This window comes from Macrobrachium rosenbergii, chromosome 18 (genome assembly GCF_040412425.1).
Source record: "Macrobrachium rosenbergii isolate ZJJX-2024 chromosome 18, ASM4041242v1, whole genome shotgun sequence".
Lineage (NCBI taxonomy): Eukaryota > Metazoa > Arthropoda > Malacostraca > Decapoda > Palaemonidae > Macrobrachium > Macrobrachium rosenbergii.
In genome coordinates this window covers 22,449,234-22,476,709 of record NC_089758.1, presented here as the reverse complement: position 1 = coordinate 22,476,709, position 27,476 = coordinate 22,449,234, and the positions used below count along the sequence as shown (strand labels likewise).

General features: G+C 36.5%; 1 protein-coding gene across 1 annotated transcript in view; it reads left to right on the top strand.

Annotated features, from left to right (window-relative positions):
• The first annotated feature begins 10,673 nt into the window (after positions 1-10,673).
• Positions 10,674-27,476, top strand: part of LOC136848191 (XK-related protein 4-like) — an 82,357-nt gene continuing 65,554 nt past the window's right edge. The window contains exon 1 of the mRNA XM_067120498.1: positions 10,674-11,752. The gene's annotated coding sequence lies outside the window, so the exon portion shown is untranslated. The remainder of the gene's footprint in view (positions 11,753-27,476) is intronic.

Here is a 27,476-nt window from a genome sequence, read left to right as displayed (position 1 = left end):
ATGAAAACCATATTCTTTGGAAGCTTGAATTTCAAATCATTGGCCCCTGTGAGCTTGGTTCCATATGAACTGGTTTCATCTACTGAATAATATAATAATAATAATAAATGAATGGCAATGCACCACTTTCTTTTATAGAAGGAGCTAACCCACTTCATTTGTTAGACCTATACCCTTATTTGTATGACATTACAATATCATATTATGTCCACCTATCAAGCCTTTTTCATACCATATCCAGGAAGGTATTATTGCCAGTGAATATGGTTCTTGCATTAGTCATTGTATGAAAGCAAATGCATTTTATCATCACTGAAGGATTAACATTTATTGAATGAGAGCAAATGGATTTTATCATCATCAAAAGATTAACATTTACAAAAAAAATCTTCTACAAAGGATATTCACAAGTTATCAATAAAACTGGAATATTGTACTGTAATAATAGTCTAAATAACAGATTATGAAAATGAAGGCTACCTATTATACGAATCAATAATGTTCACATTTTCTTGTAATGTAATAATAGTCAAATAATGGATCATGAATCTGAAGACTACTTATTATATGAATAAAAAATGTACATATTTTATTCACTTGACCTAACAAGGAATATGAGTACATGAGAAATGAACATGAAATTGGCATGCACATTGTATATTACCAGGTTGTTTCACACAAATCAAGTGGATTTAACAATGATTCCTTCCAGTAACATTTAATGTTGAATTGTATCCCCATCAGTGAATATGTGGTTTCAGACAAACAGCAATATCTCTTTGAATAAGTCAATAACCTGGTAAGTTTAAATAGCAATATCTCTTTGAATAAGTCATTAACCTGCTAAGTTTGAATGAAAAAATAATCTATTTTTGTGGTTCACAACAATATACTATCATCATTACCTTATCCTTGAAGGCTGTATGCCTTAAACTACTGGATGGTGAAAAATTACAAATAATATTTACATCAATTTATTAAAAATCACTGCTGAACTAAGTATCATGTGCACCAACAAATGGAATTAACAAAAAAAATTATAAAACTTTTATCAAATTACAGTACTGTAACAAAGATGCAGCACAGAAGCAGCAAAACTATCACGTCTTGGCTAAAACGCAACGCAGCCCATGACCCATCTGCATTTTCAAGTTACCAGATGATGCTGAAAAAAAAAAATTGGATGATAATTAGTAATAATGATAATAATCAAATATCCATCTAAAGTTATCATAGCTTACAAATACGAAAATACTATACAGTACAGTAAAAAAAAAAAAATGTTAAGTACATAACTATAAAACTGACAAATTGGCGAGTGGCCCATTGAAGGGCAAAAGTGAATCCCATAACACTGGGATATACAGTGCAGTAAAGTACAGTATAACATTAACACATTCCCTTGGGATGCCAGCACTTGACATCTTTGTGTAACAATATTACTTTTAAGCAAGAAATCCCTTTCATACATGAAAATAAAGTTATCAGAATAAAAAATACAATTGTGAACACACTTGTGAATAGTTATTACTGTGTGACACTTGCAAATCCAAAGGGACCTAATAACATAGACAAAAACCAAACAGGAAATTTTGTTCAAGATCTGGCTCCTTACAGCTCCATGTTGGACTGACATGCATGTACTGGGTGAGCTGAAAACCTTATTGCCCCTTTTATATTAGTTACTGCCAAATGTGTACTATCAAAGAACTTTATCTCTGGTATGCTTACTGGCTGGTTATAGACTGATCATAACCTTTGTGTGAACAAGAAAAATAAAATTGTCCTGTGATTGCAAAATGAAAACTACTGATATCACTTATTTTGTACGTGGATGATGTGAACTAATTTGCTTCTTTTGCTCTTCTACCAATGAAGAGACTTATTCCGGTCCCATTTCCAACACTGTGAAAACATTCTAACATTTATATCACATGCATTTTAGGCAGTACGTTCTTGGCAGGCACTATTAAATATCCTTACTATCATTGCATCGTAGTTTAACCCAACTATTAAATCAAATATCTCCTAAAGGTGGCTGCTTAACCACACAGGCTATGTACTGGATAAATAAGACACTGCAGGATCTTCAACAAACAAACCACTCAACACTAGACAGGTAATATAGTCACACAAACAAGCCATTATAAATTAATGTGCATTATAATGCTAGGGTTGTGTATTTTACGTATCTATAATCAATGCAGAGTGGTTCATTCACATGACGTCCTGCAGTGTACCTAGACAATGAATCTCCCATAGATTCAGTCACATATGAGGTGCTGAATTTCACAAAGGGCTTATGCATCACAGCTTTGAAGGAAAAGATGGTTAACATCAGTACAAGTAAAGAAACAATTTAACTTACTTTCCCAAGGTAAGGGGAGGTGATCCTTTATCAGCACCTTGTTTAAAACCTGAAATAAAACATCAGAATTATTCAAAGGACTAGGAGACCTAATGTTTCAGATAAACATTTTTCTTTTTTTATTTTGAAATTTCACTTTCTGCACACCGTAGTGAAGTAGCGAGATCGTGGAGTGACGGGGAACTCCAAGACAAAACTATGGCTTATTTAATATGACAATGTTTTGAAATTTCAAAATTCTCGATGCATGGGTAGAAAACATTGTAATTTTGAATAGGCTGCACGTCACACAAACGAAAGGAGAGGGCTAAATTTTCAAGTACTTTTTTGGATCCTGGTCAATTTGGTTGTTCTGATGCAACTGACTTGAAATTTACTATACTGGCTCTTAACCTGATGAGGACACAATCATTATGCATGGTAATCAATGTTGGATGCACTCAAAAATGTGTATATCATTATTCAAAAGTTTATGATCATAATTACAAACAACATGCATGATTACCAGTCAGAATACACAATCTAAGCCAGTCCACATGGTGTAGGTCAACTTATAACTCTTAACCTGATCTCCCTTAAGATAATGTGTTCTGATATATCCACACTTAACCTTACCTATGATGCTGTGTCCCTACTTTGGCTTAGGGAGGGAGGGGCTTTGTGTAATTATTTGTATATACAGTACATACAATTTTTCTTTACAGTTTACGATGTAAAAAATGAGGATCCGAAATTGTGGAAAAGCCTGCGAAATATTACAATATCTTTGTGAATCTTTTCTGGCATTCCAAAACAGAAAAAAAAAAGAGCTGTCTTTAATTAAAAACTGCAAAGGAAATGCGCCTAGCTTTTGTAACTGTAAAACTATTTTACAATTTATGCATACATTATCTTAATCTTAATATATATATATATATATATATATATATATAATTACTGGATCTTAGTCTATGCTATATAGATAGATTTATATTATAAAATTTCTTACTCACACGAAAGAATGTTAAACTAATATAATAAACATGCATTTTTCACAGGCCTATTCACATCTTAGTAATTTAGCCCTGGTGGGTTCTAGGTTGGACTATAACATTTCAATGACTTTGGGAATTATCTAAAAGAAAATCCAATGCACAAATTGATGAGAGCAGTCTGATGGGGACACTTTCAAGAAAACAGGTTGGCCTAGGCTTGCCTAGGCTACCAATTCGGTTAGGCTATGGCCTAAGACGTTACTATACTAAGCTACCAAACAGCATAGGATAAAACTGAGGACTACTACTGGGCGGCCCCCCTCTAGGCCTGACAGGCCTAACTACCTGTTTACATGCAAAATAGGTGCCACATTAAGTACCAGTCTCTTGGGGGATGAATGTAAACGCATAAAGGACAGTTAATATCATAAATATAAACAAAAGATATTAAATAGCCTAAAGAAACACATGGAAAAATGGTGGGTAATTCTATGCCGTAGTTTTGCGGTGAGCTACACTATGGCAATTGACATTTTCCTATATTATTTTAATTGCTTTACAAGAATTTTTTAAAGTAATACTTTGTCAGCCAGCTGTAACTTAACTGTAATTGACCTTTGAAGACTGCAGGACGGGGTAGATCTAAGCCGGTATTCCGCGGCAAGCCCCCGACCCCCCTCCATAGCTAACATGGCAAAATTGTAGCCAGTAAACACCCCTAAAATTACCAACCTAACATACCCTAGAGGTGTTTACTGGTTACAATTTTGCCGTATTAGCTATGGAGGGGGGTGGGGGGCTCGACACGGAATGCCAGCTTAGATCTACCCTGTCATGTAGTCTTCAAAGGTCAATTACAGTTTAGTTGCAACCGGCCACCGAAATATTACTTTAAATTCTTGTAAAACATGGGAAAACGTCAATTGCCATAGTCTAGCTCACCGCAAAACTACGGCTTAGAATTACCGTACAATGTAGGTTAGGCCTAGCTTTCACCACTACCTCTGGAGACAGAATGGGAGTAGGCCTAGGCCATTTCCAGACATGGTTATCACTAGGCTAGGCTAAGTAAACTAGGCCTAGTGAGGGTAGTGAGAGATCTGCATAAACTCAGTACATGTAATCTAGAATGACGCCTGGGCCTATATACGTCACTATAACGCCTGGGCCTATAGACATTAGTATGACCCCTAGGCCTATGGACGTCACTATAATGCCTAGGCCTATAGACATTAGTATGACCCCTAGGCCTATGGACGTCACTATAATGCCTAGGCCTATAGACATTAGTATGACCCCTAGGCCTATGGACGTCACTATAATGCCTAGGCCTATAGACATTAGTATGACCCCCAGGCCTATAAATGTTAGTATGATGCCTAAGCCTATAGACATTAGTATGACCCCTAGGCCTATACACATTAGGGTAGACCCCTAGGCCTATAGACGTTAGTATGACCCCTAGGCCTATAGACGTTAGTATGACCCCTAGGCCTACAGACGTTAGTATGACGCCTAGGCCTATAGACGTAGCCCACCCGGTAACCCAGACACGTTTCATCACCTTTTCATACAGCTTAGTCCTATCGATAACCTAGACTAATATATATCCAAAACGTTAGTTGAATAATCTACCGTTTGCGTAGCTAATAATAATAATCCTAGGCCTAAATAGGCCTAGTCTGCGCAGCCTAACCTAGCCTAAGGCTACCGGTTGTAGGTTAAAGCAAGCCCTAGTTAAATCTCAACATACCTAAGTAGAGGATCGCTGGAACAAAGCCATACTGGAAGACTGTTTTTCCTAACTGAATAACCGACTGTAATCTCTGCGTAGTCCCGGAGCTGAGTTTCATTTTGATCGCTTGTGTAATTTCGTCGGCGTCGCGATGTTTAACAATGGCGCACGGAGTCTATTCTAGAAGTACAGTATTAGTAGTAGTAATTGTCAGTGATTACAGTTGCAACGGCCCACCTTATCGGCCTTATTTATTTTCGATCTTTCTAGATAGAGACCCCCCGCAAAGTTCGGGGGTCGTTATCTAGGACTGATATTTCTTGGGGGTCATTATCTTTATGATATTTACTGTCTTTTGTTTATGTTTTGACGGTAATCCCCAACGGGCTTGTACTAAACACGCCGCAAAGGTGGATACATGCCAGGTTAAAACCTTGGGGTTCACTGTCTAGGCAAGATCCTTTTCTTTTGCTTGTGTTGAGTGTGACGTTGATTTTACTCTTGGTTTCTATGTTGCAGCTTGTCATGATTCCGTCGTTGTTTTTAATCTGGTCTTTTATTTTAACTTTGCTAAGTTTTAGGATTAAAAAGGAGACCGTTGCAACGGCTCGCCGTCTCAGCCCGTGCTTGCGTTGTGTTAGTGGTTGTTTTGCTCTTGATTAAAATCCTCCCATACTTCTTTCGTTGTTTTTAACTTGGTATTTTATTTTAATTTTGCTAAGTTTTAAGAATATGAGTGTTTGATACGACAACCTCTTTGCCATCAGGATAAGGCTACTCGACAATCATGAATTTACTTTTCGTTTCGTACAAGCTGGAAAATGATAGTGTTGTAATTCTGTTTTTCTTCATTATAATAATTACATAAGCGCATTTTGTATCTACTCCTATGTGACTTTTCTCTGTTATCGTACTAAGATTCCTAGCCCTTATTTTGTTTTCTTTTGTCTCATATATATATATATATATATATATATATATATATATATATATATATATATATATATATATATATATATATATACTGTATATATATATATATATATATATATATATATATATATTTTATATATAATACTGTATATAGTATAATATATATATATATATAAGACCCATATATCTACTGTTTATATATATTATATATATATATATATATATGAATGTCTTTTACTGTAATACCACAGTGTAATATGAATATAAGAAGACCTATAAAACACTGTTTGCAACTCATATATTTCAAATAGTCCTTTTTAAGTGCCTTGAAATATATGGTTGCAATATTCAAATAGTGTTTTATATTCTTATATTCATATATATATATATATATATATATATATATATATATATATATATATAGTATATATATACATATGTATATATATATGTGTGTATATATATACTGTATATATATACACTTCGAAAGCCAAAGAATTCTGTTACAAATACACAGTGCTTCCAAAAACCTTAATTAATAATAATTAAATAATCATAATGATAGTAATGATAATGGACTGCTTTGCGCTGTTGGCACCAAGGTCCAAAGTTGACACATGAACAATATTGCACTTATATACTGGCGCGTCGTTTCAACACCAGTTTACAGAAACTGTTCAGCCACAGACAGACGCACGGACAAAAAAAAAAAAAAAACTTATCTCGTGACGATCAGTGACGTCCAACCCATCCCAGTGACTGAACAACGTCAATTGAGATCAATAAAAAAGCTTCAAACAAAGTGACGAAGGACGAAACGTTCTGAAACGTGTAGCGTCTAGAGGGTGCTGATTATTCACTCAAGGCGAAGAAATATGATACGATGGCCCCTTGCGTGTTGGCATATGCATCCGAAGCTCTCTTTGCCAGTTTGCCTTCTCGTATTGTTTCGTAACTTTCTTCCTTTCTTCTTGAATCGTTTTGCATCTTTCTCTCATTCATCGTTCCATGTCTTTTGGTCTTTTTTAATATTGCCTTTTCATAGGAATTTGAGGGAAAGATAATTATTAACATGTGAGCAGACTGCACCGATTTTGACAATGCTCTGTCAGCTCTTCAGGGCCCAAGCATGGCGGGGGATGGGGGCGGGGGTGGGAGAGGTACTACTTTCCCGGGGCGCGGCAGTCTGGGGTGCCCGTGACAGCAGCTTATGTATTTCAACTTTTCTTTTTAGAGAATAAACAAAATCAAAGGATGAAGGATGCTCAAGGGGCCTATGCTCCCCTAACAATTATTATTATTATTATTATTATTATTATTATTATTATTATTATTATTATTATTATTATTATTTAATAACTGATGATCAGTTATTCTTGCAATAAATTCATACAAACTAATTGCGTTTGATATATTCCTAATATTTAATTTAAGACTGTAGTTGGACACTTTTGATCTGTGCGAGGCCTGCGACGGAGGTGATGGTTTAAGGCTCCCAGGGCAGAGGAATAGTGCGGGAGGGACCTAGTATTTATGCAGGTACCGGGGACTGAAAGGGTGATGCTTAGGCCCTGCCGTGACCTCTTATGGGTGCTTTAACGCATTATCCACTCGAGGTTTTGTAGGCCGAAGTAATAATTATCATCCACTCCCTTATCATACGTGTAGAAATTGATGAGCCTAGTCTGAGTAAGTAATCAGTGAAGTCATAGACTGAAAAAAAAGAAGTAATAATAATCATGCAAATGGAAATGTTTGAACATATCTCAAGTAATTTAAGTAAGTAAATGGTGAAGTCATATAATAGAAGTGATTCTCCAAACGGTAGACATAGTTTTTTAGTTTTCTGTAAGAGAAAAATATTGAGATGGCCTGTCCGTCCGCACTTTTTCCTGTCCGCCCTCAGATCTTAAAAACTACTGAGGCTAGAGGGCTGCAAATTGGTATGTTGATCATCCACCCTCCAATCATCAAACATACCAAATTGCAGCCCTCTAGCCTCAGTAGATTTTATTGTATTTAAGGTTAAAATTAGCCATAATCGTGCATCTGGCAACAACATAGGCCGTGGTTAAAGTTTCATGGACCGCGGCTCATAAGCATTATACCGAGACCACCTAAAGATAGGTCTATTTTCGGTGGCCTTGATTATACGCTGTAGCGTCTGTACAGAAAACTCAATGGCGCCGAAGAAACTTCGGCGCATTTTTTACTTGTTTATATTGGAAATGATTCCTGAATGAACTCGCTGTCCATATAGTAATATGCAAGGTTCTTCCCACGAATGAATAATATTGCATAGTATAGAATGTAGAGTATGAATAATCAGTATTGGGCTCTTTTACCTTGGAATGCTCTAGCCCATATATATATTTAGTAAAATGGGTAATTAATGAATGAAATACCTTGTATACACGATAAGCCATACCATAAGAACCTGCGAATGGAACGCTGAATAACTGGTTTTTGTAGCAAGTTTGCCGTGAATTACCGTGGATACTGTTTTACAAATTAATAAGACCAGGAAGAGGGAGTGACTAATGATATTATAAGTGGTGGAGTCACACAAACTGATTTTGCGCAAAAACAAGTGAATGCCTTTGAGAAGAACCCTCAGCCAAGTATGAGTCGAGAGGAAAGGTTAGAATGGCGTGAACGGAGAAACAGGGAGAAAACAGTCTAGTGAAAAGGAGCCATAACTTGAGATATTTTTTGAGGAAAGACAGAGGTACTGTGGAGTAAGTGCCAACAGCAATGAAAATTTAATAGCCAATGGTCATTTCCCGTCAGAATAACACATTCCAGAAATAAAGCAAGATTAACACTGAAAAATACTAATCATAAAATGCAAATACAAACGGAAGGGTAACGTGTCTTATAAAATCAATAGTTAGTGGGTTTATGTTTTCTGCTTTTTTCTGTTCATCCTACAGCGAAGCGTATTGTTTGTCATTACTATTGACTGGTAAGCGTTATTAATGCGTCTTTTTTTTTTTACATAATTCATCATTATCTCAATGTGACTATTACGGAAATTAAGCGAGAGGATGAGGCTGATGTTGACAATGACATTTTTCTTTTATAAATACCACGGGTAGGCTGATGCTGTCATGCTACTCCGAAGCGTAATGTGTAGTCCTATATTTTTTTTACTTGTTTTTCTGTGTATGTATGTATGTATGTAAGTATGTATGTATGTATGTGTTAAAGTATCTTCAATCTCTTAGTATTTGTTACCACCTTATAATGTTTTTTCTCTTTCCGTATAAGTATGTGGGAGTTTGCGTTGAAAGTCATAAGCCTTTTTAGGTCTATTGTACGTGGATGGCACATGATAATAATAATAATAATAATAATAATAATAATAATAATAATAATAATGATAATAATAATAATAATAATAATAATAATAATGAGTAAGGAAGGTCACCTTTAACGAAGAAGAAGAAGGAGAAGAAGAAGATGAAGAAGACAGGTCAAATGAGAGACCACACATAGGAAGGCAGTAAGCTCCTCATTCCAAAGAGACGGACTCCCTCCCAAGTTCGCGACTTCCATGGGATGCGAATATTACTGGAAGATTATGGGAATCGGTGGGACATGAAAGTAGGAAGAAAGTTCCGAAGATCTGGGATTCTTGTCTCACTTCCTTTAATCTTTGCCGTTTCAGGCAATTATTTCAATTCATTTTTAGTTCTCTCTCTCTCTCTCTCTCTTAATCAGCCTAAGCATTAGAGGTTGGTTTATCTTCAGCCAAGAAATAAAGACCACTAGATAATTTTTAGGTATATATATATATATATATATATATATATATATATATATATATATATATATATATATATATATATGCATGCTGAATGGTCTAGGAGTGAAAGGACAGTGCTAGTCTCATCTGAAACGCTAAGCGTTAATTTAGCAAAGTTTACATAGTCTCAACATAATATTAGACTCATTTCTTTCTATTTGCAAATTCTCATAGAATGGACTTCTATGGATTTGAATGATTTTATTAGAAATCCAAGAAACCTTTAGAATAACGAATGTTTGCAGTATTCTAAAACAAAGAGTCATGTTTCTTCGGCCATAAAGCCAGCAAGAGAGAAAGCTGTGATCTGTTCGGGCAGACGTCTTAAATTTTCCATGATCATTATATTAATATATAAAACTCTTTCTGGTAATTTTTACGATAAACATTGTCATGTTTACAAGAACGAATTTTTAGCGAGCAAGTCTCATGGATGGGGAGGGAATTGTGTTAGTTATAGACGACAAAAGGGGATCGCAAGCCAAGCTGATGGCAATAACGAACCATAATCCTTATCTTATCAGTCAGTTCCGTGAGCTCACCCGGTCTGTATCGAGCTCTTGTCATTTTCTTGTCATGTTTCCTCGTCATTCCTTCGTTATTTGTAAATTCCATGACCAATTGCAGCTAGTTTCACATGCAACTGTCATGTAGGTGAAAGCGAGAGACAGCTGCCGTATCGCTGCTTTTAAAAAATGCCAAAGGTTGCCATACACACCATTCAAAATTAAAGACAGGTGAACGAAATGTTGTGAAAAGGGTAATGAAAAAAATATATATATTATCGAACGCACTGTACTGAGCAATGATATCTCAGCGTGTTTATCTTCTGCCCTGAGGAGTGTCCTGGGTTTCAGTTGACACAGGCGGGCCGGGCAGTTGGGTTTGGGAAATTGGGACGGTTAGTGTGACGGTTGACCGTCGTTGGTGTAGGAGCGAAGGTCGCCAACCTTTGACCCAGCAGCGTTGGACCTTATAGGTCGATGTCGAGCGGAAGACTGGAAGGAGAGCCTGAAGAAGTAGCAGAGTGGGAGAGAGAGCGAGTTCATATACGTAGCGTGTGCGTGGCAATTTTCAGACTGTAAAGCGTGACTGACATTAGTTAAGGGAGAGAGACGCAGCAGCTAGGAAGGAAGTTCTCTCCCTGTCTGTGCCAGTTGCTGCTGTTGTCTTGTGTTTCAGTGTCTTCATATGCTCCGCTGTGTCGTGGTTCATAGTGAGCCAAGATGTGCTGTGAAGGTCGTCTGTTTTTTATTTGCTTTATATAAAGAGTGAAACGATTTAAATGTCGCTGGCGGGAAACCAGAATGAAGTGATTTTTGTTTGTTATTTAACGACTGCTGCTTACTATTGCAGTCGGCACTCGAAAAGTGATTTATAGATTGCATGTTGCATAGGCAATAAACATGTGACGCGTGTTTTAAAACCAGGAGAACACTGTCGACAAGTTAAACACCCCCAAAAAAGGCCATTAGATATATTCCTTGTGTTTTGCTTTGGGACCAAGAGAAGAGATCAATTGCGATTCCATTCTTCTTCCTCCGGGGAAGTTGCGTGACGATAATGACACCTGAACGTGTAATTAAAAAGCTTGGTCCGAGTTGACCACGACCGTGAGGTTTATGCAGGGCGATGAATGGTGGTCTTGTCTTCCTAGAGGGGAAACGTCAGATAATATTATCACTATATTTTTCATCACTATTACCATTCAAAATGAACAAACCTTTGTATGGAACAGGTCCATAATGTGAAACTGAGAAAAATAAAAATGGAGATAATGCGAATGAATAATTGAACACAGATAACTGGAAAATCAAGACCGTGAATAAAATCAAGAAGGAAACGCCAAGAAAAAGGAAAAAGCAAAAAAAAAAGTGGGAATTCCAAAAAGATATATTTCACCGTAACTTTTGAATTTCAGAGCATCAGGCAAGGTAAGACTGGTATCTTTTTTTATATATATTATACTACAAATTTTTTAGGATACTTTGTACATTAACTTAGCTGAAAGGATGATGAATATGCAAGTGATACACACACACACACACACACACATATACAAAACTAAAGCAGTGTACAAGATACTGGAACAAAAATAAATAAAAAAAACCACAAAAAGCTTAAATATAGACACGAAAAGCGTCGATGCAGAGAACACTTGCCTTTCAGTGCATGGTATTTCTAGTACTACCATGCACTTAAGTACCAGTCACGTAGTGTTAAACTTAGTAATAGACTTACTACCAGGAACCGGCCTTCCTGTCGTGATCCTAGTGAACCAACGTTTTCTTATGATTCTTCTTCGTTACAACCGGATGTTATTTCTTTGTTTTTATTTTGGAGATTTTAAATTATCTCTCTCTCTCTCTCTCTCTCTCTCTCTCTCTCTCTCTCTCTCTCTCTCTCTCTCTCTTCAACTTTGTGTATAATGCTGCAAACGCCAAACTTTGGTGAGCATTTTATATTAAATGTGAACTTCTTGAATGCAAATTCGCCGTGAGTAATGGCACAATTCACTTTTATCAGAAGAAAAATGTCTCATTTGTAAGATCTGAAGTTGAAAGATCTGAAGTCGAAACGGGTCACGTGGCCGTACCAAAATTAAATTTTATACTGTGGCTGCTTGTAATAATAATATTGATAACACCTTTTCCATAATGAGTGAGACCTTTCATCAGGGTTTTTACCATTATTCGTGAATCTATCCATCCTTTTTCGAGAAACTTCGCTAAAACACCAACGGGCAGAAGTGTACAACGAAGACATGAGTGAAAAGATTACTCATCCCAATTTTGCTGGCAGAGGAAGTAGGCCTAATGGTAACGATAATATTAACAATATATACTCACGATCTTATTGCACGAATTATTCTTCTAATCTTATGGGTTTATATTTAAGTTATTGGGTAGGCAAAGGGATTCGAACGTAGGCCTAGATTTTTCTCATCCTAGCCGGATGAAGGGTTCGTCCTGTGAGGTGAAGCTTACCTCTTCGAGGCCTTCCTGTTTCGTATTTATGGTAATTATGACTGTACATTTTAACGAAGAGCTGAGTGCTTGATTCTGCTCTACTTTTTTTTTCGCCTCCCATATCTTCAACCCACTTGAGTCGTCTGACTATCAGGTACATTATTCAATACTAAGGTCAATAGACTGCGCTGTAAATATTTTTTCAAGGAACTGGCCCAAATCGCTCTGTCCACGGCAGGGATTCCAACCCAAAACCACTTTCATATAGAGTGGGTTTGCTGCTTTATACACCTCGAAGGTTGTGGGAAGGGTTTAGAAAGCTATATATATATATATATATATATATATATATATATATATATATATATATTATATATATATATATATATATAATATATATATATATATATATATATATATGTGTATGTATGTATACATATATATGTATATATATATATATATATATATATATATTGTATATATACAGTTTATAAGGGCATATGGTACTGCATCCCATTGATAAAAGAAAGAAGTAAAAAATACGCCGATGCCCCGAAGTTTTTTCGGCGCAATCGAGTTTTCTGTACAGCGTATAATGCTGTATGACACTCTCAGCTACGATCAGGCAGCGCCCAGTTGCTCCCCAGATGCGGTCAATGAAGGTGTGTCAGCGACGCCTCCGGAAAGCGCTGCCAGACACAAGATCCATGGCTAACCTTAACCTTAAAACAAATACTGCTGAGGCTAGGGGGCTGCAATTTGGTACGTTTGATGATTGGAGGGCGGATGATCAACATACCAATTTGCAGCTCTTTAGCCTCAATAGTTTTTAAGATCTGAGGGCAGTCAGAAAAAGTGCAGACGGACAGACAAATAGCCATCTCAATAGTTTTCTTTGACAGAAAACTGACAAAATCACAAATCACGCAAACAGGAATATACAAACTTGCAAGAATCACTAATTACACATTTTTAGTTTTCTGAAAAGAAAACTATTGTGCCGGCTGTGTCTGTCCGTCCGCACTTTTTCTGTCCGCCCTCAGATCTTAAAAACTACTGAGGCTAGGGGGCTGCAAATTGGTATATTGATCATCCACCCTCCAATCATCAAACATAACAAATTGCAGCCCTCTAGCCTCTGTAGTTTTTATTTTATTTAAGGTTAAGGTTAGCCATGGATCGTGCGTCTGGCGACGATATAGGCCAGGCCACCATCGAGCCGCGGTCGAAGTTTCATGGCCCGCGGGTCATAAAGCATTATACCGAGACCACCGAAAGATAGATCTATTTTCGGTGGACTTGATTATATGATGTACAGAAAACTCGATTGCGCCGAAGAAACTTCGGCCTATTTTTCACTTGTTTGCAATTGGGTCTTGGTTAGATTAATCTCGGGCAGAGGAGGGAGAGCTGCTAGCAAATCGACCCACATCTACGAGCTTATCAGTTGCGATGTCAGATAACGTCAGATAAGCAAAGAAAAAATACCGGGTTCATCAGGCGAAGGAAGTAGATATCTCGTATTCAGTTGCCTAACTCATTAAGAGTTTACCGACCCGTCAGGAAAATGTATTTGATGATAAGCTTATTAATCAATTGATTAATTAATTTATTTATTTGTTTATTTAATCATTTGTTTACAGAGTTTAGAGAAAGCGCATAAGAGGGTCAGTAAATTAATAATTTGCGACTTAAAAAAAAAAACAGATAATTACTGGTACGAGCTGATAAGTAATTTTAATAAATCATTGTTTCAAGAATTTATCATTATCATTATTATTATTATTATTATTATTATTATTGTGTGACAGACGCAGGGCACCCAATAAGCAAGAGCCCGTGCTAGTTCACGGCCCAGCTCAGTAAATATAAACAAAAATAGCATAAAAAATTTCATGTTGAGTTCTTGAGACTACATTTTGTTTCAGTTAGACGAATTTTATAACAATTTTTGAAATTTTATTCTAATTTTTTTTTTGTCCGAATCACCAATCTGAACGCAGATATACGCGAAGTTGGAACACACTTTTTTTTTTGCGTTCTACGCGAGAGTGATTACATCCGTCATGTACTTTTTTCCCGTTATTATTTTTTTTTTTTTTTTTACCGCGAGAACCATTACATCCGTTGGCGTACCCGATTCACGCAAACTACCGGTCTGTTTTTATCTTTTTTCTTTTTTCTTTTCTCTTGATCGTTGCCCTTGCTCGTGGGCGTTTTCCGATTAACGTATGTGTATTTATACGCGCGTGTATCTAGGAGTATTTATACACACGTGTATCTAGGAGTATTTCGTACACCTGTGTAGGTGTATACGAAGCAGTTGTATACACGGTTGGTTCAGCCACGATTCAGTAGTTGAAGTATGAATATGGTAGTGACAGTTGGGTTGTGTTTTCGTTTTGTGCCATCCACTGTGAGGGTAAACGTCTTATATATATGAATATATATATATATATATATATATATATATATATATATATATATATATATATATATATATATATGTATGTGTGTATATTATATATATATATATATATATATATTATATATATATATATACATACACACACATACATATATATATAAATATACGTATACATATATACATACATATATATATGTATATATGTATGTATAATACGATTATTTATATTTACTGCCCAATCACTCCACTTACCTAGAACCTTCCAAGGAAGGAGAACATATAGATTTACTTCCCTAGAACACGTGGCGGTAAGTCTAAAGGAAATGCCACGGGCATCTAATGGCTTCCTCTCTTCCTGATTGGGGCATGACAACCTCTCGTTTGTTGATAAGAATAAACACAAGTTCTCCTGTTACCTCCTTCCTCTCCTCCTCCTCCTTCTTCTTCTTCTTCTTCTTCTTCTTCTTCTTCTTCTTCTTCTTCTTCTTCTTCTTCTTCTTCTTCTTCTTCTTAGTTTCGTTTGTAGAGCAAATAAATGCTTTCGTTACTCTTGGTAATTTTATTTACATAAAGATTTATTGCACATAGTAACTTAAGGTTATTGAAACGACAGAAAAAACTTCAACATTATATTTCAAGAGGAAAAGTAATATATACGTATTTATATATATATATATATATATATATATATATGTATATATATAATATATATATATATATATATATATATATATATATATATATATATATATATATATATATATATATATATATATATATTAATCGCTAGCTAAACATATTCGTGGGAAAACAGAAAGCAGATTTAACTGATTTTCAGCAGGCCTCGAAATGATTATATTCCTTACACGAAAAATTTCTTACCGGAGACGAACGATTACAACTTCGGATAAGAATAAATATCACCGTAGGGGGTTAGTGCCGCCAGTGCACCTCTTGTGGTGCACTGTAGGCATAACTTAAGGTTCTTTGCAGCGTGCCTTCGGCCCCTAGCTGTAACACCTTTCGTTCCTTTTGTTGTACCTCCTTTCATATTCATTTTCTTCCATCTTACTCTCCACTCTCTCCTAACAATTGATTCAGAGTGCAGCTGCGAGGTTTTCCTCCTGTTACACCTTTCAAACCTTTTACTTTCAGTTTCCATTTCAGCGCTGAATGACCTCATAGGTCCCAGTGCTTGGCCTTTGGCCTAAATTCTATATTCAGTTCAAAAGGAAAATGGGTACAAGAGAAAGGGTGAATGTTATCTAAAGAAAGTAAAGATTATTTCTTGCCAAGGTCAGTAAGGTAATATGCACATAGATATTGTGACGCCAGGTTCAGTAGCCATAAATCAATCATTCAATATGCCCATCCCTTTTAATTATAAAGCACATCTTTAGAGATGCTGTACGATTCGTATTCAACCCGGAATTATTATTATTATTATAAACCCCTATTCATATATGGAACAATCCCACAGGGGCCACTGACTTGAAGTTCAAGCTTCCAAAGAATGTGGCGTTCATTATGAAGAAGTTACAGAAAATAGGCCTAATTGAAAATATAGAGAGAAGAGATCAGTTATTAGAAAAGAATGGAAGACAAATTAATAAATAAATGGACAAAGATATAAATATATTATCAATACACCAGGTGAACTGTTATAGGGCAGTAATGCATTGCTTCTTCGTTTGCAATTGTGAAGTTCTGATTGAACAGCATCCTCAGAGACACTGTTCCTCACTCCCGCAACGTGAGGAATACAGTACATTCACTGGATATTGGTTGGAATATAAAATTTAGGCCGAAGTCCAAGAGCTGGGACCTGCGAGGTCATTCAGTGCTGAAAGGGAAACTGTCGAAGTGACGCTACAAAGAATGTCTACAGTGCACCGCCCCCTTAGAGGGGTAGTGCCGTCAGTGCACCTCATGCAGTGCACTGTAGGCATTACTTAGGGTTCTTTGCAGCGTGCCTTCGGCCCCTAGCTACAAATCCTTTCGCTCCTTTTACTGTACCTCCTTCATATTCTCTTTCTTCCATCTTACTGTCCATAGCGCAACTGCGAGGTTTTCCTCCTGTTACACCTTTCAAACCCTTTTACTGTCAATTTCCGTTTCAGCGCTGAATGACCTCATAGACCCAACCGCCTGGCCTTTGGCCTAAATCCTATATTCAATACAGTGCACCTATGGGGTACTGCATATTAATGTTGCTTTATTTCTAGTTTTGATTAATTTCAAGTCATGAAATTGGCTCTATTTTCCTTCCATCTTCAAGTCAGGAATATGGGGAAGATGTCACCAGACTGAGCCAGCAGGGTGAAATGGTCTCCCCAGCCCGCACGACGACGTGGTCTCCCCAGCCCGCACGACGACGTGGTCTCCCCAGCCCGCACGACGACGGTTACAGTCGATATAACCGGTTGACCCGCAAGCTATACTAACCACTCGCTAATCGTTAAAAACCGTCCGTTGACCATGAAATAAAGATAATGTTTGCGACCATTGCACTCACGTTGCCGAGGCTTCTTCTTCTTCTTCTTCTTCTTCCTCCTCTCCTTTCTCCTCCTCCTCCTCCCTCCTCCCCCTCTCCCCCTGTCTCGTGATTAGGTATTGAGAGTCCAACAGAACGAGGACAAACAGAATATATAAGTCAATTTTCGTAGCCTCCATGAAGGAAGCACTCTCTCTCTCTCTCTCTCTCTCTCTCTCTCTCTCTCTCTCTCTCTCTCTCTCTCTCTCTATATATTATATATATATATATGTATATATTTATGTATATATTTAGTATTTATATATATATAGATACATACATACATATATATATATATATATATATATATATATATATATATATATATATACACACACACACACACACACACACACACAAGCTTGACGCAACTTGAGCATCAAAGTGCTGATGGTCATTGGAGCGTTCAGGTTAATTTTGACAATCAAAACGCGGAAACAATTAATTGGGAGAAGACGAAGAAAAATGGGATAATAACTGTTGCATGGGAGCACTGAACCTAAGGTACAGGATCCCTATTTTGGATATGCTTAAGAGATCAAGAGTTGATGTACAAATCAGGGAAGAATAAAAGAAGTTAACGGCTGAATTTCATTGATAAAGGGTACCAAGAGCACTAGGTTTGTGTCACAATATTAGATAGGAATCGAGACAACGGGCCCACCCAGTCCTAGAAACATTATTATTATTGTTATTATTATTATTATTATTATTATTATTATTATTATTATTATTATTATTATTATTATTATTATTATTATTATTATTATTATTATTATTATTATTATTATTATTATTATTATTATTATTATTATTATTATTATTATGAACCCTATTCATATGGAACAAGCCCACCACATGTAGGGGCCACTGACTTGAAATTCAAGCTTTCAAAGAATATGGTGTTCATTCGAAAAAAGTTACAGAAGGTAAAGGGGGGGAAATGCAGAAAGAGATCAGTTATTGGAAAAACAGAGAAATTAACAAATTAACAAATAAATAAAAATGTAAAGTAAAATATTAGAATAAAATTTGAACTGTCTTAGGGTGGTAATGCATTGCATCTTCGTTTGAACTTCTGAAGTACCAATTGCACAGTTCAGAATCTCAGATCTAGGGACCCTCATTTTGCGTACTTTGATAAGGGCCGTTGGCAAGAGAAGTTGGCCCCTGGGCTGGACGACGACAGATTTAAACGTGGAATGTATAATTAGTAAACTACCGTTGTTACACACAAAAATATATGTGGATACAATTTTACTGTCTTTCACTTGAAAGTCTTGATGTGACGTAGAAATTTATTTACGTTGCCCATCAGTGCACCGCACGTGGTGCACTGTAGGCATTATTTCAGGTTCTTTGCAGCTTACCTTCGGCCCCTAGCTGCAACTCCTTTCATTCCTTTAACTGTACCTCCGTTCATATTCTGTTTCCTCCATCTTACTTTCCACCCTCTCCCAACACTTGTTTCTTAGTGCAACTGCGAGGTTTTCCTCCTGTTACACCTTTAAAATCTTTTTACTGTGAATTTCTCTTTCAGTGCTGAATGACCTCATAGGTCTTAACGCTTGGCCTTTGGCCTAAATTTTATATTTCAGTTCCAATTTATTATTATTATTAGTATAGTTCTTCGTTGGAGGGGTGGGTAGAGCTCTCGGCTGGCACGCTGTTGGCCCAGCGTTCGACTCCCCGACCGGCCAATGAGGAATTTATTTCTGGTGATAGAAATTCATTTCTCGTCATAATGTGGTTCGGATTCCACAATAAGCTGTAGGTCCCGTTGCTAGGTAACCAATTGGTTCTTAGCCACGTAAAATAAATCTAATCCTTCGGACCAGCCCTAGGAGAGCTGTTAATCAGCTCAGTGGTCTGGTTAAACTAGGGTATACTTATTATTATTATTATTAATTCCAGTTTATTTTTATTGCACTATTATTATTATTATTATTATTATTATTATTATTATTATTATTATTATTAGGGAGGAGACTTTCTTTAAGGGCAGTAACATTGAAAATAATGGCTGTTCCTACGGCATTCAATTTATATGGTCGTCTCCATTCGTCTTAATATCTTCTCATCATCAGCGTGTAGCTGCTGTATAACTTTATTATTATTATTATTATTATTATTATTATTATTATTATTATTATTATTATTATTATTATTATTATTATTATTATTATTCCAAGTAGTAGTGTCCTACCATGCTATATTGAAGCTGGGGGTAATAATAAGCATTTACTTCCACTCAGTCTCTTTAATTGTTACATAACTGCATGACAGAGGACAAAAGGTTTTCTGGTGAAGAACATTTATGTTAAAAAAAGGTTTCCGGGCAAATAAACTTCATGTTAAGGTGTTATTATCCATGAAGTACGTTCAGCCAGTGTCGCGCGCAAGGGAAAAATTATTACAGATTTTAAAAGCGTATAATCTTCCTTTGTTTGCCATCTGTTTACGTCACTTGTGTGCGAACTTCCAGTCAGTTTAGAAAACTGCTTCTCTCTCTCTCTCTCTCTCTCTCTCTCTCTCTCTCTCTCTCTCTCTCTCTCTCTCTCTCTCTCTCTCTCTCTCTCTCGGTAAACTACGTTAGATTTGAGGGCCTTGGTCGACTGTTATAGAAATTTTTACGAAATATTTCATTATTCACGTATACATACACACACACACACACACACACACATATATATATATATATATATATATATATATATATATATATATATATATATATATATATATATATATATATATATATACACACATATACACACACATGAATAATCAAATATTTCGTAAAAAATCTATAACGGGGTCGACCAGGCCCTCGAATCTAACGTAGTTTACCCTATTTAGAACTTGATATCCCATTTTCTTTATTAACTTGTCAGGTTTACAGCGTAGACTCCTACAAAGAAACAAGTGTTCAGTACGCCGAAAGTCTTCCAGTACAATACATTGAGAAAGTTCGCTCTAAAGCCATTAAGAGGATTTATAGATTTATTATTGAACTTTTTTTTTAAAATTAAGATCTAAAAAATTTGCTAAAACTTCAGAGCGCCTTAAACAGAGAATAGGCATAAGTCTAGGAAATAAGTTATTTTTTTATTCACTTTCAAGCTGAGAATAAATACGTGTTTGGCGTTTGGTATCTATATTGTTCGGAATTGAAGTGAATAAGAATTTTTCGATTTATATTGCTCTTATGTTACTGATATTGGTTTTTGTATGGTTAGTCAACACAGAGTTTTACCCGATGGAGACCCTGGGAACTCCTTTTAATATTAGAAGAGAAATCTACACGCTTCCTTCTAGATCATATTTCGCCCCTTATCAGATTGTTTTTTTTTTTTTATAATTTATTAGATATTCGAGGCTAGATGTTGTCTTTCTCTTGGCAGTATTTGTTTTATGTTTACATTGACTCTGAAGAATCTTTGGATTCTTCATAGTCCTATGGCTGTTTTTATTTGACGCTACTCAAGATGTATTTAACCCATTCAGTTATATCCAAGATCACTGAAGCCTATCAGCTTCTACCGAGCGTGGGTTCGAATCCCACTGGGGAAGGAAAAGCTTCTTCATTTATTTTCCATTAAGAGTCAAGGGTTACTGTGGTAAGCGTATCCAAAAAAATGTGAGCAAACCGAAGGGTAGCGAGTTCATCCATATTCCAACGTTATCAATACGACTCATGTATGACGTCATACATATCACTGACTTTCTGTTAAGTGTACAGTAATTTCAGGAGTTTGGTTTGAATGATTTCCCCATGTTATTGGCCCTGTGTAAGGGTAGTGACGTCAGTGCACCTCATGCGGTGCACTGTAGGCATTACTCTTTGCTGAGTCCCTTCTGCCCCAAGCTGCAACCCCTTTCATTCCTTTTGTCTGTACCTCCGTCCATATTCTCTTTCTTCCATCCGACTTTCCACCGTCTCTTAGCAATTGCTTCATAGTGCTTTTTACTGTCAATTTCCGTTTCAGCGCTGAATGGCCTCATAGGTCCCAGAGCCTGGCCATTGGCCTAAATTTTATATTCTATTCTATTCTATTCTATTCCTATGTTATTAGAGCATCTTCTTCACATAATTTCGAATGGTGTTTTGCTACGAATGTAGTTCGTAGTTCTTAATCTTAGCATTCTTCCCCACCAGCTTGTTCTTCGATCGCCTGAACCCCTTCTCGATTTTAATTCCTTAATGCGGCGTTTCGTGACGGGTAAATACTTTCAAGTACTGTCATTAGCGTAAACCCTGTCGTCAAGGGACTTTGCTATATAGAACACGGTACATAAGCAAACGAAAGATAGGCTTATACTATTGTGCTTGTGTTGTTATACTATCGATATAAATCGGCATGTTTATGGTATACTCGTATATACAGTATAAGAAGGTGTGATGGTTCTTTGTATATATACAATAAGTATTCAGAAGTGTTACTGAAGAAACAGAGTGCTACTTTGGCTTGTTATCTACGCGTCACCTCCGAGGTGCTAATACTAAACATGGCGGACGCTCAATGGGACGCCGTGTTTAGCACTAACCCCTCGGGGATCAAGATATCGTATATTAATATAATTTGTCGACCACGCAATAATAGAAATGGGTGTGTATAATACTTTGATCCCCGAGGGACTAGTACTAAACACGGCATCCCATAGCTTCTGCCATGTTTAGTACTAGCACCTCGGAGGCGACGCGTATAGATAAGCCAAAGTAGCACCCTGTGCTACAGCATATAGAACACGATGCACTGACAAGCGAAGGGTAGGCTTATACTGTTGTGATTGTGCTTGTTTTGTTATATTATCGATATAAATCGGTATGTTTATGGAATATATAAGAAGGTGTGAGGGTTCTTTGTAGGATACATATAATATATAAGCATTCAGATGTGTTACTGTAGAAATAGCGTGCATCTTTATCACAGTAAGCCTGCAATAACAGAAACACTGATCTCAGCCGATCACGAGTTAGCTATGCGTATTGAAACATCGACCTAAAATCGGCATTAACCCGGTATTCTCCTACTTCGAGGTGCTAGTACTAAACATGGCGGAAGCTCCTTGGGACGCCGTGTTTAGTACTAGCCCCTCTGGGATCAAAGCATTACATGCATCCATTTCTATACTGTGTGGTCTACAAATTATTTTATATTAATAAACGATATCTTCGGGCGGCCTTATACTTAACTTAGCATGAGTTGACCCTGGACTTTGACAAAGTTGGATACGTACCGGGTTAATACCCCAAAAATCTACGTTGGTGAGTAGATAGATGGAAGGAAATAGACGGTACTAATAATCTTTTATATATAATTCGTAACCTCCAAATAGCATAATTAAATTGTGATTTTCAATAAGTTTATCATCGAAATCATTCAAGAAGTATAGCAGTTAGTTTTCAGAGGAATATATTAATGTAGAATAACCAGACCATATAGAAAGAAACCTAAGAAAATGAGTTATTCATTTCCTTTTATTATTTAAACGTATCTTTTCATTACCTGGCGTAATGTGAAAGGAAAATCTGAAAAGAATGTTTTTGCCAACCTTTATTTGTTATTAAGCTTCATTATAACACTTATATTAAACTCGACAAACTAATTAGTAATTATATTCGTGTCACGTGGGCTACTACAGTATACCCACGATTCTGGGGACATTCGACACAATAGTAAACTGTCGACAGGCTAATTAGTAATTAGATTCATGCCGCGTCGGTTAATGTACCCAAGATTCCGGAGACATTCGACACAATATTAAACAGTCGACAGGATAATTAGTAATTATATTCATGTCACGTCAGTTAATGTACCCAAGATTCTGGGAACATTCGACACAATATTAAATGGTCGACAGGCTAATTAATAATTAGATTCGTGTCACATGGGTTAATGTACCCAAGATTCCGGGGATATTCAACACAATATTAAACTGTCGACAGGCTAATTAGTAAATATACTCATTTTACGTTCGTGTTAATTAACCAAGAGTCCCGAGATATTCGACACAGTATTAAACAGTCGACGAGCTAATTCGCAGTTAGATTCGTGTCACATCGGTTAATGTACCCAAGATTCCTGGGACATTCGACACATATACTGCCACGTCGATTAATGTACCCAAGATTCTGGGGACATCTGACACAATATTAAACGCCGACAGTATAATTAGTAATTATATTCATGTCAAGTCGGTTAATGTACCCAAGATTCCCGGGACATTCGACACATATATTAAATTGTCGATTAATGTACTCAAGATTCCGGGGACATTCGAAACAATATTAAACAATCGACAGTATAATTAGTAATTATATTCATGTCACGTCGGTTAATGTACCCAAGATTCCGGGGACATTCGAAACAATATTAAACAATCGACAGTATAATTAGTAATTATATTCATGTCACGTCGGTTAATGTACCCAAGATTCCGGGGACATTCGACACATATATTAAACTGTCGATTAATGTACCCAAGATTCCGGGAACATTCGACACAACATTAAACTGTCGACAGGCTGATTAGTAAATATATTAATTTTACGTTCGTGTTAATGTACCCCAGATTCCGGGGACATTCGACGCAATATTAAACAGTCGACAGGCTAATTCGTAATTAGATTCGTATCATGTCGGTTAATGTACCCAAGATTCCGGGGACATTCGACGCAATATTAAACAGTCGACAGGCTAATTCGTAATTAGATTCGTGTCATGTCGGTTAATGCACCCAAGATTCCGGGGACATTCGACACAACGGATCACTTAACGGACCCAAAGAAAATGGACACGAAACAACTGCATTCGAAGAAAGTAATAAAAGAAAGTCACGCAATCCTAATCCTTCCAAGGCGACGTTTGTTACCTGTGAAATGCGGTAATTGCGGTACTTGCCAATGGCACCCGAAGGTGAGAGACACGCGCCAACTTTGGTGTCTAATAAGTAGGAAGGGTTAAAATGGCGCCCAACTTCTATCCATTCGGGAAGTTACAAGTTGCGACTTTTAGATAATTGGCGAGCATCTCGTTTCTCACATTTGCATTGGTCTGTTGTTTTTTGGTATTTTTATTATTTTCTTCTTCTTTTTCTTTTTCTCTTCCTAATTCTTCTTCTTCTTCCTAATCCTCCTCCTCCTTCTTCTTCTTCTTCTTCTTCTTCTTCTTCTTCTTCTTCTTCTTCTTCTTCTTCTTCTACCGAATTATTTATATCTAGGTGTGTTTTTAGATGTTATTTCCATATTTCTTTTAATTTTTTTTTCAATTTGTCTTCACAGCAGGGTGGGAAATTATTCAAATTCAGACAATAATGCGAAAAAAGGACTTTGTTCTTACTTTGATAATTCCTAAAGAAAAGCCGCTTTTATTAAATCAAAAGTATTGTGGATTTTATTATAATCATACCAATGATCTGTTAATAATTTACTTACATTTTTATTTATCCATTTATTAATTTGTTAACTTATCTCTTCTTTTAATAACTGATCTCCTCCTTCTGTATATCACTTTACCTTCTGTTACTTCTCTCGAATGAACACCATATTCTTTGGAAGCTTGAATTTCAAGTCTATGTCCCCTGTGGTGGGCTCGTTCCATGAATGAATAATAATAATAATAATAATAATAATAATAATAATAATAATAATAATAATAATTAGTCTCAGATTGATTAGTGCAACTAATTCACACGGCAGGAAAATATCTCCTCGGTCCTTCATATAAGATTAAAACGACTTTCCGTTTTTTTTTTTTTTGGTGGAGGGGGTTGGGGGGGGGGACATTGTCGGAATTGGCTATGACGGTCACGAAACTTATATTTCTTTCGGTGGCCAGTAGAGGTCTCAGGCTCTCACAGTGGAGCCGAGAGCTAGATAACTCTTATCAGAAGATAATCAGTTATCAGCCTTTTAGCCGAAATTCACTCTTAGGGATGGTCCCCCCCAAGATTCTTACTCACTTTGTGATATTAACGGAACCCATTTCATTTAGCGTTTTAAAGAGATGATGATCATGAACGGTCGTGATAATCTTGTGATTATCATATCACACAAACACGTATGTATGTATATATACATATATATATTACACACAAGTATACATATATATGTGTGTGTGTGTGTGTATGTGTGTGTGTGGGTGTAATATATCTCTCTCTGTCCGCATGGTCACCAGCATGTCAACAGATGGATACACGCACATACAGTTATAGTTATAGACGCACACAAACACACGCGTACACACACACACACACAGTGAGAAATATTTGGATGGAGAGCCTCTAAACACTCAGAAGCAGAGAGAGAGAGAGAGAGAGAGAGAGAGAGAGAGAGAGAGAGAGAGAGATTGATTGCAGATCCACGGGGCTTGCGTGATGAAGGTCAGAAGGTCTCTCTCTCTCCTCTCTCTCTCTCTCTCTCTCTCTCTCTCTCTCTCTTATTTTCGTGAAATTACTTCCTTTTCTTCTTTCTTTCTCTTCCTAGGATAAATGACTAATCAATTGCGGTATTGGAATCATTATAGGCCATTAATTCTTTGTTCAAGTTTGTGTAATGTGACCTCGTAATACTGCGCACAGTATTGTATAACTTTCGCTTGGCGTCATGCACACAAGAGGTAACATATACGCATAATGTTTTCTCGCCTGAATGTCAGAAATGAAATCAGAATTTTTTTAAAGATTTCATTTTGTATTTTTAGTTTTCTGAAAAGAAAACTATTGTGCCGCACTTTTTTCTGTCCGAACTCTTTCTGTCCGCCCTCAGATCTTAAAAACTACTGAGACTAGAGGGCTGTAAATTGGTGTGTTGATCATCCATCCTCCAATCATTAAACATACTGAATTGCAGCCCTCTAGTCTCAGTAGTTTTTTTATATTTTATTTAAGGTTAAAATTAGCCATAATCGTGCATCTGGTAACGAGATAGGCCAGCTAGTGGCTTAGTCTATATTGTTGCCAGAAAATAGATATATCTTTCGGTGGTCCCGGTATAATGCTGTATGAGCCGCGGCCCATGAAAATTTAACCACGGCCCGGTAGTAGCATATCCTACTTCGTTTCCAGAAGCACGATTATGACTAACTTTAACCTTAAATAAAATAAAAACTACTGTGGCTAGAGGGCTGCAATTTGGTTTGTTTGATGATTGGAAGGTGGATGATCAACATACCAATTTGCAGCCTTCTAGCCTCAGTAGTTTGTAAGATCTGCGGGCGGACAGAACAAAGTGCGGACGAACAGACAAAGCCGGCACAATTGTTTTTTTTTTTTTACAGAAAACTAATAGAGACAAAAACATAGAATAAGAGATTATTAGCTGCCGTAAGCTGACTGCGTTTACTGTAGGTGTATCGTATGTAGGCGTGAGCTCACATGATTGATAAGCCGACAAGAATGTGTAAATAAAGTTTCTGTGAATTCTTGAGGTAGTAACCTTGGTCATGGTGATGTATGAACTTCATAACAAAGGAGTTTCCTGTTGGAAGGGCGAAATTGAAACACTTTATTTTTAGTGACTGGGTTATATATATGTATATGTATATATATGTATATTTATGAATATATATAATATATTGATATATATAAAGGAATCATAAAACAGAACTTTTACATGGTATCATATTTAGATTTATAACTGTTTTTTCGTTTTCTTATCTTCGTGGCAAGCCAGCAAATAAACACACACACATACACACACACACACACACACACACACACACACA